Source organism: Cavia porcellus, unplaced genomic scaffold, assembly GCF_034190915.1.
Source record: "Cavia porcellus strain 051 isolate PalLab524CR breed Dunkin Hartley unplaced genomic scaffold, mCavPor4.1 scaffold_27, whole genome shotgun sequence".
Classification (NCBI taxonomy): domain Eukaryota; kingdom Metazoa; phylum Chordata; class Mammalia; order Rodentia; family Caviidae; genus Cavia; species Cavia porcellus.
The window spans coordinates 2,622,329-2,641,289 of NW_026947510.1; the positions used below are offsets into that span (position 1 = coordinate 2,622,329).

At 37.6% G+C, this 18,961-nt stretch overlaps 1 long non-coding RNA gene across 1 annotated transcript in view; it reads left to right on the top strand.

Moving 5' to 3' along the window:
* The window catches only part of LOC134473464 (uncharacterized), an 18,546-nt gene extending 10,985 nt beyond the window's left edge, over positions 1-7,561 (top strand). The window contains exon 3 of the long non-coding RNA XR_010043675.1: positions 1,052-7,561. This is a non-coding gene — a long non-coding RNA (uncharacterized LOC134473464). The remainder of the gene's footprint in view (positions 1-1,051) is intronic.
* Positions 7,562-18,961: the final 11,400 nt, after the last annotated feature.

The window sequence follows — 18,961 nt, forward strand, 5'->3', positions numbered from 1 at the left end:
TCTTCACGTCTCCAGGTGGCTTCTAATCTTGAAAATCAGCTTGAATGTCCCCTGTGGAATCAATCCCTGAGAATTTACCATCTGTTTCTAAGTGGGACTCAGTGCCCAGCCTCCTTGTCCCCAGCCTTGCACAAACTTTTTTTTATTTTTTTGGTCTTTTTTAAACAGAATTTTGCTATGCAGTTCAGGCTGGACTTGAGCTCAGTTTGTAGCCCAGGCTGGATGAACCTCATGCTGCTTTCTTTTCTGCTTGAGGCTTACCTTGCCACAAAGCAGGAAGGGAGACCTTTCCCAGAACCCGGGGTCACAGTACATGGAGGAGCCTTAGATCAAAGCTGGGAAGGTTGATGCCCTCAGTATGTGTAGGTCAGCTCACCACAGGGCAGTGCCTGTACAGAGAATGAGCTCCAAAAGTCTGTGTAAGTTTTCTGATGAGTCTGTTACTGAATGCCAAGGTGCATTCACCAACAGCAAGGTGCCAAGGTGAAATTCCCTGAGGCCAGGAAAAGTGTTACCAGAGAGAGAAATTGGTAGAATAACTTTGAGTGCTTCTACAGGACAGGAAGTGCTCAAACCAGCCAGGTGGACAGAATTAGATTCTTTTCTTTCTTTCTGTCTGTCTCTCTGTCTGTCTGTTTTTGTTTTTGTTTTTAGACAAGGTCTCACTGTGCATTTCAGGCTTGCCTTTCGTTCACTTTGTAGCCCAGGCTGTTCTCAAACTTGCAAGGATCCTCCTACCTCAGCCTCCTGTGTGTTGGGAATACAGGAGTGCACCACCATACCTGGCTAATAATATGAATCTTAATAAGGAGAAAAATTAAAAAGTTGGATTCACGCAGATGTTAGACTTAACCGACAAGGACAACAAAATAGTTATAACTAACTATATTTCATAGGTTCAAGAAGCTAGAGGAAATATAAAAACTGCTAAGTAGAAACATGGAAGATGTAAAAAGATCCAAATTAAACTTCTAAAGATGAAAAGTACAATGCTTGGGTTGAGAGATACACTTAATGCGATTAATAAAAAATTGCTTTTTTTCTCTTCCAGTTCTGGGGATTAAACCTGCAGTCTTGCTCATGTTAGGCAAGAGCTCTACCACTGAGCCAGGGATCTACTACATCCCTGCCCCTGACAAATTGGATAGTGTAAAAGAAAGCATCAGTGAAGATGAAGACTTAAGTACAGAAGTTAATGAATAGGAATCATAGACAGAAAAAAATAAGTTACGAGTTGAATAGAACACACTTCTGGTGAAAAAGAAGAACTAAGAAAAGCTTAATAAACTAAAATAAACTTTTCTTAGATCTGTCAGAGAAATTAATTTGCATGAAAACTACTGTGCAAAATACTGGAGAGATGGATAGGCTGATGCAGTGAGTGATTGCCTACTGCAATAGAAACTCTTGGGCTGAAACTTCCCTGGGGAAGAGAAATGTGCTGGGGAAGAGAAACGTGAACTGTAACTGAAGATCTGCTGGGACCTCCAGACAGACAGGGGCAAAGGAAGAAAACTCCAGGGGGACCTAGTGACAGGCAAATGGAGATGCCCCTATGTTTATGAGTTTTTTCTTCAGGAGCTTGGCCAGGCCTAGCAGAGAAAAATTGCTTCGTGTTCCTGGCAAGAGAAGGTGCAAAAGAATCTGTTTAAAGCAAGCCAGAGCATTTTGTTCCGCTTAAGGAGACCTTCCTTCCCCTTCAGGAGAGACTTCTGCACAGTACCACCTGCTTAGCTCCTATTAGGGCCTAAGCTTCTCAGGGAAAGGCAAACTCCAAATTCCACCTGGCCCTCACCTTCAACATGGAAGAAGGGAAGTGGGCAGCTGCAGTTTCCACAGACATCCTATTTTACCTGAGACACGGTAAACCAAAATGCACGAGTGAAATCCACAGTCCAGCGGCACAAGCTGGTGGGAAGACCACCTCATCGCAGGACAATGCATGGTTTCCCCTCCCACCCCTCACCACCACCTCCTAAGGGCTGCTGTTTGCAGTTCATTTTACCCAGAACATCACATTCACATTTCAACAAAAAATTAAAAGCCATACAGAATCCCCCAAAATAGTTTAAGGAGATGAAAACAATCATAGAAGCACAGCAGAGATGTTGGGGAACCATAGCAAAGATATTGGGGAAATTTTTTAAAACTATGCTTAATATGCTTAGAACTGTAATGGAAAAAATAGAACATGCAGGAATAGATGGATAAGAAAGGAGAGAAGTGCAAATTCTGAGAATGCAAAAGAAATTGAAGAAATTTGTTGCCAGACTTGGCTTTCCAGAAACGTTAAAATAAGTTCTCCAGAGAGAATTAAAAGTCAAAATGTAAAAAACAAAAACAAAAACACCTAGATGGGTTAAAGAAGGGAAGAGCACCAGAGAAAAGATGGCTAAAGATAAACACCTTTTGTATTTTAACTTCATTTACCAGGTAAACCTTGTCTAAGATAGTAACAGCAATGTATTTGATTGTGTATGTGTGTGTTTAGTGTGCACATCTGTGCTTACTTGTAAGTAAATGAAAGACAGCAATGGTTCAGGAAACAGCAGAGAGGAATTTGAAATATTTTGTTGTAAAATGTGCTTACAACGTGACTATTAATTAAAAGTGGACTTGGATTAGTTGTCAATGTACTGCAAACTCTAGTGTAACCACTATATATATTAACAAGCAAATTACAAGTGATCAAGATGTGATATATATATATGCGACTTCCCCAATAAATATAATTATTATACTAATACTAGTAATAAATATATACTAATAAGACATTTAAAAATATAAATTAAACAATGCCTACTCTTAGACCATAACAGAATTAAATTAAAAACCAGTAACAGAAACACGTTCTTAAAATTCTCAAACATTTGCAGCTCAAACAATTCACTTTTAAATAATACATGGCTCAAAAAAAGAAATTTCAAAAAATACTTCAAACTAGATGCAGATGAAAATAAAACTTACCAAAATTTGTGGGAATGCATCAAAAGTAGTACTTAAAGGGAAATTATAGCATTGAATTAATGTAATAGAAAAAATTGAAAGATTTAAAATCAGTAACATAAGCTTTTATCTTAGGCAACTAAAGAAAAATGAACAAATTAAATTCAAGGTAAACAAGAAGAAATGAAATCATGGAAATTAAAGTAGAAACAAATATAATTCAAAACAAAATTCAATTGAAATTTCAATAAAGTCAACATATTGATAAAACATGGACATACTGATAAAACATATAATATCAGGCTGGGGATTTAGCTCAGTGGCATAAGCACCTGTCTGGTAAACGCAAGGTTGTGAGTTCAATCCCTGGTACAGCCAAAAAAAAAAAAAAAAAAGAAATAAAGAAAACAAATTATTAATATCAGAAATGTAAGAGAACATTGCTACAGTTTAAAGACACATTCAGGTGAAAATATGAGGCCACTATAATAAATCTATGCCCACTAATTTGACAACCTGGATGAAACAGTTCAAGTTCTTCAAAGACACAATCCTTAGAACTCTTAAGAGAAGAAATAGACAAGCTGAATAGGTTTGTATTTACTGAAAGAAAGGAAATCAGTAGTTAATAACTTTCTAAAGCAAAAAAACACCAGGATCAGATTTATATTGTAATTCTACACTTAAGGAAGAAATTTTGTTGATTTACTACAAGATCTTCCAGAAAACAGAAGCAGAAGTAATTCTTTAATTTATTCTTTAAAGCCAATATTAATACCCAAATCAAAGAAAAATCTTAGCGTAAACTCTGACTAATAGCTCTCATGAAAATCGAAGTAAAAATTCTTAGCAAAGTATTTACAAAATCAAATCCAACAATATATATCATAGCTAACTGGAGTTCCCTGAAGTATGTACATAGATCTCAGCACTCAGAAAACAGTTAACGTAATCTACCATATTAATCGACTAAAAAAGAAATTTGCACAATTATGACAATCAACACACAAAAAACATTTGACAAAATCCAACACCCTTTCATAATTCTTATGCAGCAAACTAGGAACAGAGGGGATCTTCTTCAGTTTGACAAAGAACGTGTATAGGTAACCTATAGCTAACACCATGTTTAGTGATGAGACACCAGAAACATATCTACTAAGATCAGACACAAGGCAACAGTGTCTCCTGTCCTCACTGCTTCTTAATGTCATACAGGAAGCTCTGGATAAAGACAAAAAAAAAAAAAAAAAAAAAAAAAAAGAAAGAAAAAAGAAAGAAAATGTATACAGATTAGAAAGGAAAAAATAAAACTTTCTTTCCAGATTTTACATGACATTATTATCTATGGAAAAAACCCAGAAGAATCTAAACTAAAAAGTGATTACAGCACAAATGTAGGATATAAGGTTAATTTACATAGGACCATCAAATTCCTTGAATAAACAAATGGAATTTGAAGTAAAAAATATATTACTATTTACATCATCACCCTGAAAAATGAAATAGTAGAGTACAAATACAAAAAAATTTGTATAAGGACTGTATGATGAAAACTATAACATTCTAATGAAAATATCAAAGAATTAAATAAATGGAGAGATAGTTCCTATTCATGGATAGGAAGGTATACATTCCTCCTAACTTGATCTAAAGACTGAATGCAGTACAATACCTATTAAAATCCCAGCAAGTTATTTTATGGACATGACAAAGTTATTCTAAAGAGGCAAAAACCCCAGAATAGTCCTCATAATATTGAGTAAGAACAAAGTTGAAGGATTGGTGTTCTCCACTTCAATTCTTGCTAGGAAGATATCGTAACTGAAACTGAACATACTCAACTGCTTTTGACAGAGAAGCAAAGGTGATACAATGGAGAATAAAGATTTTATTTTCAACATGTGGTCCTAGAATAATTGGAATCCACGTAGGAAAAATGATTACATACTTTATTTACACCCTCTGAAAAAACTTACCCAAAGCTGATCAGATCTAAATGCAAAATATAAAACTCCTTGGGGACAACAGAGGGGGAAAACCTAGATGGTTTAGATTTGTTGGATGTTGACTTGTATAAACAACATGAAATGTACAATCCATAAAAGAAATAAGCAATAAACTAGATTTCATTAAAATAAAAAATTTGCCTTCTGTAAAAAGCCAGTGTTAATGAAAATGAAAAGGTAAGCCCCAAGTGAGAGAAATATTTGTAAATAAGACAGTTATGCAAAGTATACAAATACATCTTCAAATTCAACAATAAGAAAATGAACAGTCCATTTTAAAAAGTCAGCCAAAGATGTTAACAAAAAACCCAACTAAGAAGATATACAGACATGTCATTAGGGAATTGTAATTAAAACAACACTGAGATATCACTAAATACTTATTAAAATAGTGAAAATACAAAACAATGCTATCCCAAATGCTGGTGAGGTTGTGGAGCAAAAGGAAATCTCATTCATTGCTGGGGGAATGCACAAATGGGGCGGCCACTTCGGAAAACAGTTTGACAGTTTCTAACCAAAATTTAACATACTCTCACTACATGATCTAGCAATCTGGCTCCTTTGTATTAACCCAAGTGAAATGAAAATACATCTATGTAAAATCTTCATATGCATGCTCATGGGTTTATTCATAATCGTTAAGACTTAAAAAGCAGTTAAAGTGTTTTAGTAGGTGAATGAATACAGAAACTCTGATGTATCCAGATAAGTGGAATGTTAACTAAGAAAATAATGAGCTACCAAGCTGTGAAAAGACATGGAGGAAACTTCAGTGCATATTACTAAGTGAAAAAAGAGAATCAGAGTAAGTCATATATACTATGATTTCAAACTGTGTGACATTGTGGAAGAGACAAAACTATGAAGATAATGAATAGAGCATGGGTTGCCAGGACTATCAGGGAGCAAAGTATGAATGGGCAGAGCATGAAATATTTGTAGGGTAGTGAAACCATTCTGCACTGTACAAAAATGGTAGATGCATGCTGTTGAAACCTACAGAATGACACCAGAAGTGACCTCCAATGGAAACTATGTGTGGACTTTGGAGATTTCGATATGTCAGTGTGTGTGTGTGCGTGTGTATAGGTAAGGTGCCTAGAATTTTGTGCTCTCCAGCCAGGTTTGCTGTGAACGTAAAACTACTCTTAAAAAATAATATTAATTTTAAATTTTGAAAAATAAACAGTATTCATAGAATTACTGGACTTGGTTTGGATTTCAATGAACTATGTAAATTAACACATTAGGAGTTTCAAAAAGTAGGACAATGTATGTTGTGTAAAAGAAAGTTACTGCACAATATAAAAATAATTCTTAAGTAAATCAAGAGAGGCTTGAACGCCTATAACGCTATCAAAATAGAGGCCAGAGCAAAGAAGGAATAAAGTAATGCAAAAGGTAACAGAAAGGAGTCAAATAATTAAGAAGATATAGCAGTTAGAAATTCTTATGAACCAGGCAGTAGAATTTCAAACAGCATATCACAAGGGAAACTGGAAGCTGAAGACAAGGGGGAAGGGATGAAAGATGATGAAGATATGATATGTATATGTACTGGTTCCCCAAAAGGAATGCAATTATTGTGTATGATGTTAATTGCTCCAGTTAATAGAAGCAGCAACTCAGGATGTTTGAGAAGTACAATGGCACCACAGTTAACAGGTACATTCAAAAGAGGGGACTGGGAAGCTGGTACAAACACATGATGGACAGCTGCTTGATGACGAAAAGGAAAGGACTATTGTATGCAGTAATGTGGATGAGTCTCAAAACAATCCGCAGTCCAAAATATACAAAAGACCTCATACATTATGACTATACTTTTTAGAAACAAAATGCTAGAATAGGCGTATGTATACTCTACCTTGATCAAAGGCAGACAGCGGGGTGCTGAGCAGAAGTGGTAAAGACTGAATACACAGGAGCATGAGGCAACCCCAGGTGCTGAAAATAACCTTTATCCTCACTGTTCGATGGTTCCACAGTTTTAAAAATGTATTTAACAATACATTTACAACTGTTTTATTCTATATAAACTATATTTTAAGAGTCAATTAAAATATGACTTTGAAATTCCAAATAATAAAAGGAAGCTCATAAAATGTAGATTCAAATTAATAAACTCAAGATTTTTTGACTTTCCATTATCTTGATTTAAAGCCCTGTATTACTCTCACCATCTTGTTTTTGACTGATGTCCCCCTATTCTGTTTTGCTTGATAGTACCAAGTTCGAAAGTTTAAGCAACAGCTGTGAAGATAGTGAGATTCATTATAACGCCCATTCTCGTTGACTATTATCTACTTTTGAAGACCTATAATGTCTCCAATGTTTTGGTTTTGTCGGTTTTGTTCTTTATTGTTTTTTTCAATTTTATTATAACTGATGATATAGGCAATTCTATTAGAGATAGCGGGAGGCATTATGGTAACCATTGTTGATCACCTTGTATTATGCTTTTACATTATCTATTATGTCCACCCTTTTGATTTGATTGACTCTGTTCTGTTATGTCACATTTGGTTCTACTCCCTTCCAAAAAAGTAATAAGAACTGTGGGAGCAACAAAACCCAAAATGGGTAATTGTCATTGTACAAAAGAGAGGAAAAGAAAGTGCTCTAAATGATATAACTGTATGTATATATAAGTGTATAAGATAGATAATGATATCACTGAGTTTTGTTGGATCATTGAACAGAACTGTTTGCAGTCTCACTGTTGGAATGTCCACTTTACAAGCTTTAATTTTGTGACTTAAACAATTATTTCTAAGATGACAATATGTAATCCATTAACTAATGATTTCCTACTGTTTATTTTTTTCTGTAAATCTGTATAACTTGTACCCTTTCTCTGCTTTTTTTTTCTCCTTAATAAAATTTAAAAAAAAAACTCAAGATTTTTACCAGGTACACAGTCTCAAGGCCACATCAGCTGTCATAGTCTGTGACTTTAGGTAGTAGGGTGAAAAAAACTGACGAGGTTTGCTGTCAGGGAGAAATGCCTAGCGATAAAACTTGGAGTTACAAAGGAACTTGGCGGCTACATTAAGCAATTTCTCCTTCGATCTAGAGATCTCTCTGTAAACTGGAGCTTTTGCATAGCTTCCCACTCACAGACAACACTTTCCAAAGCAAGTCCACTGTTTGGGTAATTAGAATTGATACATTTTTTTCCCTAGTACTGAACTGAAAATTGCTTTCTTTGTAGATTTTACTTTTGGGTCTCAGCCATCCAATTTTGGGTTTTACTGTTGTAAGAGAAATTCATGTGCAGGATGTGCTTCTCTGGAACTCCTCTGAAGGGCAGAAAAGATGATGAAATCATTTACATGATAGGGAGAAACTGAGGCAAGTTCAGGGAAAAGAATCTGATAGTGCTCACATAATTCCTGATCACATCAGGTGTTCAGTGATTGTTTCCCATCTAGTTTGGCCTTTATTTTTTACATTTCTTACTATCCTGCTTTTAACCTAAAGGCTCTACCACATATTTCTGATGTCTATGCTAAATTACTACAGTGAGAGGATATCTTGTATAGCTTTGTGTGCTGGTTGACATTGCCAGTTGAGGGCTCCATTGTAAAATTTATGATCCTCTAATTCTAAGAAATTCAATGTCACTGTCTTAGTTGATTTCTCATTGCTGTGACAAAGTATTCAACTTCCACAAGTCAAAGGGGGAAAGGTTTAACTCAGGTTGCAGAGGTTTCAGTCCATAGGTAGCTGGCTCCAAGGCAGGACAGCATGGCAGAGGAGGAACAGTGCACGTCAAGATAGGCAGGATGTAGCGAGACTTTCTTCTTCTTACCTTTTTATTCCATCTGAGCCATAAGCCTTTTGGTTTGTGCCACCCCTACTCAGAGTATCTCTTCCCTCTTCAGTAAATTCAGCTTCCATGCTCAGAACTATGTCAAACCAATTAGTGGACTAAGCCAGTATCACACACACATTTCATCCACTAAGACTTCAAGGGGATAACTAGCTATAAACCATAACATTCCACTCCTGGCGCCCCAAAACTCATGTGCATCCCTTTCTGCAAAACACAGTCCATGCCTAAGAGTTGCCAAAGGCTTCACAGTGGAATGTTGAAGTCCAAAGTCTCCTCTGAGATTTAAGGCTGTGAGAAAGTTAAACACTTTCAAAATAGAATGGCACAATATAAATATTCTCATTATAAAAGGTCCAAATAGGGTATAGAAAGGAATGGGACAAAAGCAAGACCAAAATACAGCAGAGCAAACATTTAAATCTCATTGTTCCATGTGCAGTACCCAGGGCAATCTGTGGCAAGTTGTGAATTCCAAAGGGCCTGGGGATCGCAGTCCTACAGCACTGCCAGGGGTTGTAGTTTCCAAGCTTCAGTCTTGGCTGACTTACTTCACTGCTTGCAGCTTTCCTCGGGTGACCCTCGCTCTGGCTTCTCTAACCTTCTAGGGTCTCCACTGCATTTTCAGCTTCACACTCATAACTTCACACACTAGCCTTTCACAGGGCATATTGCCTGGCCTCCCAGGTCTTCTTCAGAAATCTAAGTGGAAGCCTTTCTGATCCCATTGCTCTTGCATTCTACATGCACCTAAAACTGACATCGCGTGGATAATGCCAAGGTCTGCCACAAGCTGGAGCAGTAGCCGTGCTTCCTTTTCTCTTAGCTATAAGAATTTATTACCTAGATGGCTGAGCACTATGAACTCAATCCAGAAGAATGAGGCCTATAGGCCACCACTATTCTGGAACATGATACCCTATGGCTGTCTTTCCAAGGCAAAGTCCTTCACTTTTGCAATTTTGAAGGCGGAAAGGTGAAATCCTGTTGCTTCTTGACATGCTTTCAAGCCATCTTTTTCATTATCTTGGCTTTTTAATGCTAATCTTTTCTGGACCAAGGTCTCTTTTACCCCATCTTTGCAGGCTGCAAGTTTAGCAGAGCTTCCTTTCTGGAAGCTTCCTTTCAAAATTTTAAATCATTCTGCTCTTGATTCTCAAGATATAGGTGGTTAGAGGCCCCCAGCATAGTCATATCACCTCCTTAACATTAGGAGGTGGTATAATTTGAAATTTTTTCTGCCTGATTAATTAACTCACTGCCCTTAATTTCAGTCTCTTGCAATGTCTATGGACATGGGCAAAATGTAGGCAAATTTTCTGCTGAAGAATAACACACATGGCCTTGAGTGCAACTACAGTGGAGTCCTTCCCATCTAAAACCTCCTGAGCTTGGTCTTTACTGGGTGCATTGCTTTCAACATTCTGTTCTGAGGTTCCACCAGAATCTTACATGAAGCTCAGCTTACAGCATTATAGAGCTTGTTACTCAGCTGGCATGTCCAACACTTTACAAATATCTCCAGAAAGCCAGTTACAAAGGCTTCTGAACCACATGTTTAGATAGTCATAGCAAAGACCCCACAGGTGGTACCAAAATTGATCTTACCATCTTGGTATCAAAATTGATTTTCCCTGAAAGTAAGACATAACACCAAAATAAGCCCTAGCATAATTTTTTAGGATTCTCATAATATAAGCCCTTAGTCCAAAATAAGCCCCAGTTAAGATTGTTAGCCATATGAACACATTTAGTATATGTATTGTAACACACGATGGACATATTGAATTATAAAATAATAACATCATTATATAATTAAATATAAATAATATCAACATTATTACTTAAAATAATTACAATTGTTTGTCAATACTCAAACAGGCATCTTTGGATGAGAGGTAAATGCTGATGTAAACAGACAACCTTGGGACAATATTGCCAAATGATGAATTGGAATCAGACAAAATATGTAAATAACATGTGCAGTTGGTAACAAATGAATGTATTTGTGTCTAATATGAATCATAATTTAATATGTCATGTATTATAACGGATGTATTTAGTTCAATCACATGAAATAAAGACTTTCTGAATTTTGCTGCCTGCAATTTTTTTCTTGCTTTTGTGTGGACCGTCATTCTTAACTGCCATCATTTTGTTGCCACTCCTGCCTTGGAAGCTTTCAGTTAACACTTAATTTAATGGAAATTTTATGAAGCCTAGCCAGCCTGCAAGATGTTGTGACGTAAGTGAAGAGTTCATGGGATAAAATCACTGACAGCTGTGTTACCAGTGTACTATGAGCAGGTCAAATGGACAAGAAGGGCTCATTTAATGAGAGCTGTATTGCTGGACATGAAAGATTGGGACTAATGATTCCACAGGAAATGGAGTCACAAGAAATTCAAGCCAGAATTTGGGGTCTGGAGAGTTATGACGATGTACTAGAAGAAAATGATGCGACTGTATTTGAGTAAAGGTAGAGTTTGTGTATGAATAAATGTAGATTGTTGTACATAAAAAATAAGACACCCCCTGAAAATAAATCCTATTGTATCTTTGGAGCAAAAATTAATATAAGACCCCATCTTCTTTTCAGGAAAGTATGGTAGTTTTTCACTTCGGGACAAAATACCCAACATGTACAAATTACAGGAGGGAAAGTTTACTCCCAGTTTGTGGAGGTTTCAGTACATTGTTGGCTGTCTTCAAGGCAGGACAGCATGGCAGAGAGGAATGGCAAGGAAACTGGAAGCAGTGAAACTTCTTTCTTCTTTCTCTTTTTATTCCATCCAGACTATAAGTCAGTTAGGTGGTGCCACCTGCACCCCGGGTGGGTCTGGCCTCTCCAGTAAGCCCATTATCCACACCTAAAACTATGCTACCCCCATCAGTAGACTAATCTAGTGTCACTCACCATGATCTAGTATCACACGCTCATGATCCAGTTACTCCTAAAAGTTCCACCTATGACTACATGAGACTTTGGGAGAACACCTAAATAAAAACCATGACAGTCATACATATATGCATATATTCTTCAGTGGAAAGCACTTTAGCTGGGATAAGGAAATCTTGGACAAATGTTTCAGGAAAATGAGTACATAAAATATAAAGTAAAAAATAAATAATATGAACAAGTACTTTAAATATCAACAGATATTTCTTTCTTCTTTGTGCTTTTACATGCAAGTAAAACAGTCTGGCTGACTTCTGGCTGTACAAGAAACCATGAGCCAGACTACCTGGTGAAGTTCTGCTTGGATTTCTGATCCTGAAAATCTTTTATAGATAGTCACTACTTACTTATGAGTCATTAAACTTTGGGTTAATTTGCTACACAGAAACAGATAACTAATACAGTAGCAATTTCTTTTGTGGTGGGATGCAAATTTTACTCCTCAGTTCACAGTCACAGCTGCTTACCTGAAGTATACCAAAATCCTTACTTGAGGATTTGTAAATTCACCCACAAATTATGAAACTGGGATTTTTAGCTCTTTATACTGAGACCATGGCCCCAGATACTTGAAATTGTTCTTTTCTGTCTCTTTCTCCTCTTCTTTTTCTTCTCCATCCTTCTTGATTATTCATGTATTATGAATCAAGACTTCAAATCTAGGCCCTTTTATGATTAACTCCCTCAGGACAAGAGTTAAGTAAATTACGGTCTGTCCACCAAATCCTACTGCTGCTAGCTTTTTTATAATAAACTTTTATTGAAATATGGCCATTTATTTATTTACATATTGTCTATGTCTGCTTTTCTTGTACAAATGGCAGAGTTGGTGGAGGGAGGTGTATAACAGAAACCACACAGTTCACAATACCTAGAATATGTATTATTGGGCATTTATAGAAAAATTTTGCAACCCCAGACTTAAGTTTCTAATATCTTGTATTGTGCGCTGCTCTATCCAGGGCTTCTAAACAACTTCTTGGGAGAATCATACACAAGGTCTCTCCATAGGGCAGCACTCACTTTCATGATCCAGGGAGTCTATTACCTTAAGTTCTTTTCTCACGGCCCATGATAGCTATTAGTATGTCACACTGCAGCTCACTTCACTTTCCCTTCTTCATGCTGGAGGTTCCAACCCAACATGAAATTATGAGAGGGGGACACGGTTTTCTCTTTTTTCTCTCCTCCATCCCTTCTTTCCAAAAAGATGGGTAAAGTGACAAAATATTTAAATTCATCACCTATAAACTGAAAAGTAGGGTGAAGAGATGAGAATATTCTGGTCCTGGAAGCAGACAGGCACAAGCACAGGTACACACACACACACACACACACACACACACACACATATCTGCTTACAACACAAAGCCAGGCAAGTTTGGCATGGAAATGTCATCTACTAACACATAATCACAGAGCACTTCTCAATCTTGGCCCTTCAAAGAGGAAGAGGAACATGGGTAATTCCAGCTATTACAGGTTCCTGGGCACCAAATGAAACACTGTGCTGTAAATTGTATATAATCAGTGAGGAAGACTTTTATTTCTCTGTGGTCTGAATGGGACTTTTCCTTCCTCTTGTCTAGAAGGAAGAGAACTGGTTTAGATCAGTCTGGGGGAGTTGCATTTGGCTGAGACAACCAAGACTCTCTCTCTGGATCCCAGCAGGTCCTATAATCAGGACCTATGTGGTGGGTATTCTGTGTCTCTTTTCTACCAAAATCACCTTTTCCCTTTACCACACAATTCTGCTCTCAGAGCCAAGCACATCAATTACAAGATGATGGAAATTTTCACATGGTCGGAAGTGTTGCATACAGAATGTAAGCTTTTGGGGGAGACCAATTATTTACAGGAAAATGCAGAGTTGCAGGGGTCTGAGCTCTTTAGAAGCACAGAAGGGGAGGGACCATTAGATATTGCATATTCGGCACTTCAGGGAGGGCTAAGGCAAGCTGGAGAAGCTCCCTCTAGGTTATGATTTCTTTTCTTTTTTTGTCTTTTTGAGACAGGGTCTTGCTATGCAATTTAGACTGGCCTTGAACTCACTCTGTAACCCAGACTGGTCTCAAACTCTCAAAGATCCTCCTGCCTCCGCTTCCTAAGTGCTGGGATTACAGATGTGTGCCACCACCCCCAGCTTGGTTATGCTTTTAAATATGACCCTTCTAGAACTGTTTGTCGATGTCCTACAGTTTGGTAAGAGTGGCAGCTGAAGATTGGAATGTTCCTGCCACTCCAGCTTCTACATCATTTGCTTCTTGATACATTTTCTCTTAGCCCACACTGGTGGAATACTGTGAGTATAGTGGTTGACCCCGGGAACAGTCTTCTGGGAAGGAAATGTAAATTCCATACAGAAACAACTACAAAAGCAGACAGGAGAAAACAAATTTCTAAACTGTTGAGAACAGAACAGGGAGTTCCTGAGTGGAGGAAGTGAGAAACATGGTCTGGAAATCAGAGGAGATGGAGCTGAGCCATGTGGGAGTGATGTGGGCAGGCAGAAGGCAGAGTTAGAATAGCATCTCCTCCTCCCTGGACCAGGTCAATCAGTCCTGCCTCCTGACCCAGTTCTTTCCCATTCCTTCCCTCTTGTCTTCCCTTTATTTTTCTCATTTAGCATCTAATGCTATTTTAATATTTCGTTCTGAGTTTATGTCTGTCTCCATCAGTCGACTCCTCTCACTTACACAGTTTTTGGTTAATTTGTCATTATTTTAATATATGTTTCCACTGTGCAATCTATTTACTTCTTATTCTCCTTTTACCCTCTATTCATCTATTTATGTCATTGTCAAATCATCTATTTTTCTATTGTAGTTTATCGTCATCTGTTTTATTTCCCTAGTCTAGTTTTTTTCTTCTTTTTTAAAAATCTAAATCTGAACTGTCTCCGTTTGCAGATGACATGATCCTACATACAACCCCTGAAAGATTCTACCAAAAAAAAAAATGTTACAACTAATCACTAAATTTAGTAAAGTTGCAGGACATAAAACCAGCACATAAACATTTATAATGGCTTTTCTGTAAACTAGGAATTGACGATTCAAAAACATCATAGAGAAAATAATCTCATTTATAATAATATCAAAAATTAAATACCTAGGAATAACTGTAACCAAAAAGTTGAAAAATCTGTATACTGAAAACTATAATGTATTGTTGAAAGAAAGATAGCTTGTGTTCATGAACTGGAAGAATTTCCGTGATTATTGTTCATACTAACCCAGATGACCTATAAATTCAAGGCAATTGTTATTGAAATTCCAGTGACATTCTTCACAGAGATACAAAAAAGAATCCTAAAATTTGTATGAACCTACAAATGGACACAGCCATTGGGAACAAAACAAAACTGGAGACATTGACAATGCTTGATCTAAATCTATAATAAAGCTTTAGTGATCACACTAGCATGGTACTGCCACACACACACACACACACACATACACACACACACACACACACACACACACACATCTAGACATTGGCTAGATATGGTGGTGCATGCCTGTAACCCCAGTATTCTGAAAGGTTGAGGCAGGAAAATCACAACTTTGAGCCCCAGGCTGGGAAATTTAACAAGACCCTGTCTCAAAATGAGAAATAAAAGGGCTGGGGATATAGTTCAGTGTGAGGCCTTGCATTCAATCTACAGTACTGAAAAAGAAATATAGAAAACAGAACAGACTACAGAATCTCAAATGAATCCACATGTTTGTTATTAATTGATCTTTGACAAAGAACATGAAATAAGGAAAGGTCAGTCTCTTCATGGATACCCACGAAAAGGAAAGAAATTGGGCCCTTACCACACCCCACATAAAAAATAACTCAAAATGGGTTAAAGCCTTAAATGTAATACTTGAAAACACAAAACTACTAAAGAAAACAGGGATTCTTGACATTAATCTAGGCATATATTTTTTCATTATGACCCTAACAGCAAAGGTAAGAAAAACAAAAATAGATAAATGGAATTACATCAAACTAAAAAGCTTATGCACGGGACAGGAATCAGCGAAGAGAGCTAAGAGGCACCAAATGCATAGAAGAAAATGCCGGAACCATGCATGTGACAAGGGCTTACTATCCAAAATAGATAAAGGGCTCAACTCCATAGCAAGAAAAAAAGTGATTTAAGACGGTGAAGAACCTAAATAGACATTTCTCCAAAGAAGACATGCATGTGGCAAGGAGTGCTGTACATACAAAAAATGTTTAGCCTCACTAGGGAAATAGAAATTAGAAGCACAGTGATATGCCACCTCACGCCTGTTAAAATGACCATAATAAAAAAGACAAAAGGTAAGAAGTGCCGGTGAGAATGTAGAGAAAAGAAACCCTCTGTATACTATCGTTTTTGATAATGTAAATTGTTACAGCCAATATGGAAAACATAGGAAATGCTCACAATAGAACTATCACATGGTCAACAATTCTACTTCTGGATACATATTCAAAGGAAATAAAATCACTGTGTTGAAAAAAAACTCGTATGTTCATAACAGCATTATTCACAATGGGGATAAATTAAAATATTTTAAAAGTCTTTTATCCTTAATATTCAAATTAAATGTTTATTGACAGATACAAGATTTTAAAATGTGGTATAAGCACATAGTGGGTACCATGCAACCTAGAAAGAGAAGACATTCCTGCCATTTGAGACTATGTGAATGAACGTGGAGGACATTATTCTAAGTGGAATAAGCCAGACTCAGAAAGATAAACACTGCATCATGTTGTCCACATCTGAGCTCTAAACAATGTTGAAGTCTTAGAGACAGAGAGTAAAACGCTGGTTCTTTGGGACTGGAGAAGGGAGGAGGATTAGGATGAGACTGCAGAAAGGATATGAAATTTTAGTTAAACAGATGGAGTAAGTTCAGGAGAGCTGTAGGCCAACATAGTTCAATAAAAATGTGTCACTGGGCTGGACGTGTAGCTCAGTGGTACAGCACTTAGCATATACAAGGCCCTAGGTTCAATCTCCAGCACTATAAAAAGGAATGTATCATATACCTGAGAATTGCTAATAGACATTTTGAATATTCTCCTCGCAGAAAAGATAAACATATACAGTAATATTAATTAGTTTGATTTAGCTTTTCCACTACACATGCACGTACCAAAAGGAAATGTTGTACTCTGTAAGTATGTATGTTTTGTCAATTAAAATATTTTAAAAGTGTTTTATGCTTTATTTTTCTAGTTTTTCTTCATTTCCTCTACACTTTTCCCCATCCTTGGCTACATGATAGTTCTCCTTTCTTGTAGGGTGATACTGCACCACCTTCTCACTCTTTAATAATAACAAGCAACCACTCACATAGCACTTCTGCCTCACGTGGTGTTATTAGGGCTTCACACAAGGTTATTCGTTTAATCCTCAGAGCCAGGCTGTGAGATAGATGCTTCTCAGTTTGTCCATTTGGAGAAAACTCTGAGACCAGAGGTTAGGTACATACCCGAGGACCCGGTGCTAATAAATAGTACAGTCAAACCTTATTCCAGGTAGTCAGGCCCCAGAATCCATGCTATTAAACACTGTATTATGTATGCAGACTTTCCAGAACGTAAACAATACTCCAACTTCAAATATGACATTGTGCTCATCCTGTACAACTGAAGGCTAATATGGTCTCATATTAAGGGGCTCCCCCCCAGCCAATGATGGGGCAAAGCTCCGGGAAGTATAGAGAGAGCCATTTTCCGGTCTTCTGTGTACTTGGAATTACTATGTTTGCTGTCACTGTCCTTGACCTTGGATCCTCTGGTCTACAGGATATTTTCTGCCGTACCTGCATCCAGGAGCTGTTTTTGAGGCTTAGAGATCGGAAGCCCTGAGACCTGGGTTCAAGCCTCTAACAGTTAGCATGCTGTCACTCCCAGTGCTCCTACTACTCTCAGGACAAGAAAGTTCACAGAGTTCTGGGGACTCTTCCTTCTTCCTCTGTTTTCTCCCCCTCTCCAAGATAACCCCAATTTTGAGTTTGGAACTCCTGAAACAGAAGTCAGGAAAGGAGGTGGTTCTCAGGTGACTGATTCATAGCTAGCTTCCAAGTCTTCTTAGGCCCCAGGACACAAATATCTAGTCATGTTCTCAGAGTGAAGGAGGAAAGATGCTAGGAGGAAAAGATGTAAACTGTTACCACAAAAAATTATCTCAGCATCAGTCCCATTGTCGTGGGTGGGGTAAGAAGATGACAGAAAGCTGACGGCACTGTGACCTAGCCAGGTCCAGGTCGAGGCTCTAAGCCCACCACTTTGCCTCCGTGTTTGATGCTGAGTCCCCCTTCAGTCATTCCTGCTCCTGCTGTGAGGGTATCCTGCTTGGAATATTCAAGGATATTCAGAAGGATCTTACCTGTTCTGGAATTAGATTGCAGTCCTGTTTACATAACTTAGTGACCATGTGAATAACCACTGAGTCTCCTATTATAAAATGGTGCTGTATGGTGTGTGAATTACAGCTTGGTTGTTACTGAAAAAGAAGGAATGTATTATCAGTTATCTTCCTTGGAGTTAAGTTCTGGATCTTCAAGACACATTTAGTTTGAGCTTTCATTTGGTTGCTCCAGCCTTATCTTCCGCTGCTCAGCTGCGCTCACTAGCTGACACCCTCGGTCCTCCTCCATGCCCTGGTCCCATGCCACTCTCTCTCACTGGAACCCTTCTCTCCTTTCTTCCATTCCTGTCCCATATGCAAGACCAGTTCAAGTCCGGCTAGACAAAAACTCTGGCTTTTATTGAATTTTTTCACTCTAAATCCTCTCTGCATTTGTAATATTCCCACTCTGGCATGGTTTTGGTAGGCCAATAATCTTCTAAGAGAAGGGATGTTTTGTGTTTGTAACTCAGCACCTTGCATAGTGTCTGGCACTGAGTAAAGCACTTATGAACTGAGTACATAAATTAATAAATTACATGTTTATTACTCTCCAGAGTGTTCTTAGGGGCTTTTTCTTGTTTGTTTTTTCAACTGCAGTATAACCCTGAGAAGTCGTGGTTCAGAGTTCGTGGCCTCATTCACTCATGGAGTTTTGCTTAGAACCCAATTAATAATTGTTCTAAGAAACCCTGAAATTTCACAGAAACCAAAATTATACTCCACATTTTTTTATTGGAAGGTTTGCAAGTAGCCAATCTGAGAGCGTTATTCAGTCCTCTTGCTGCTGATTGACAGCTGCCCTGTAA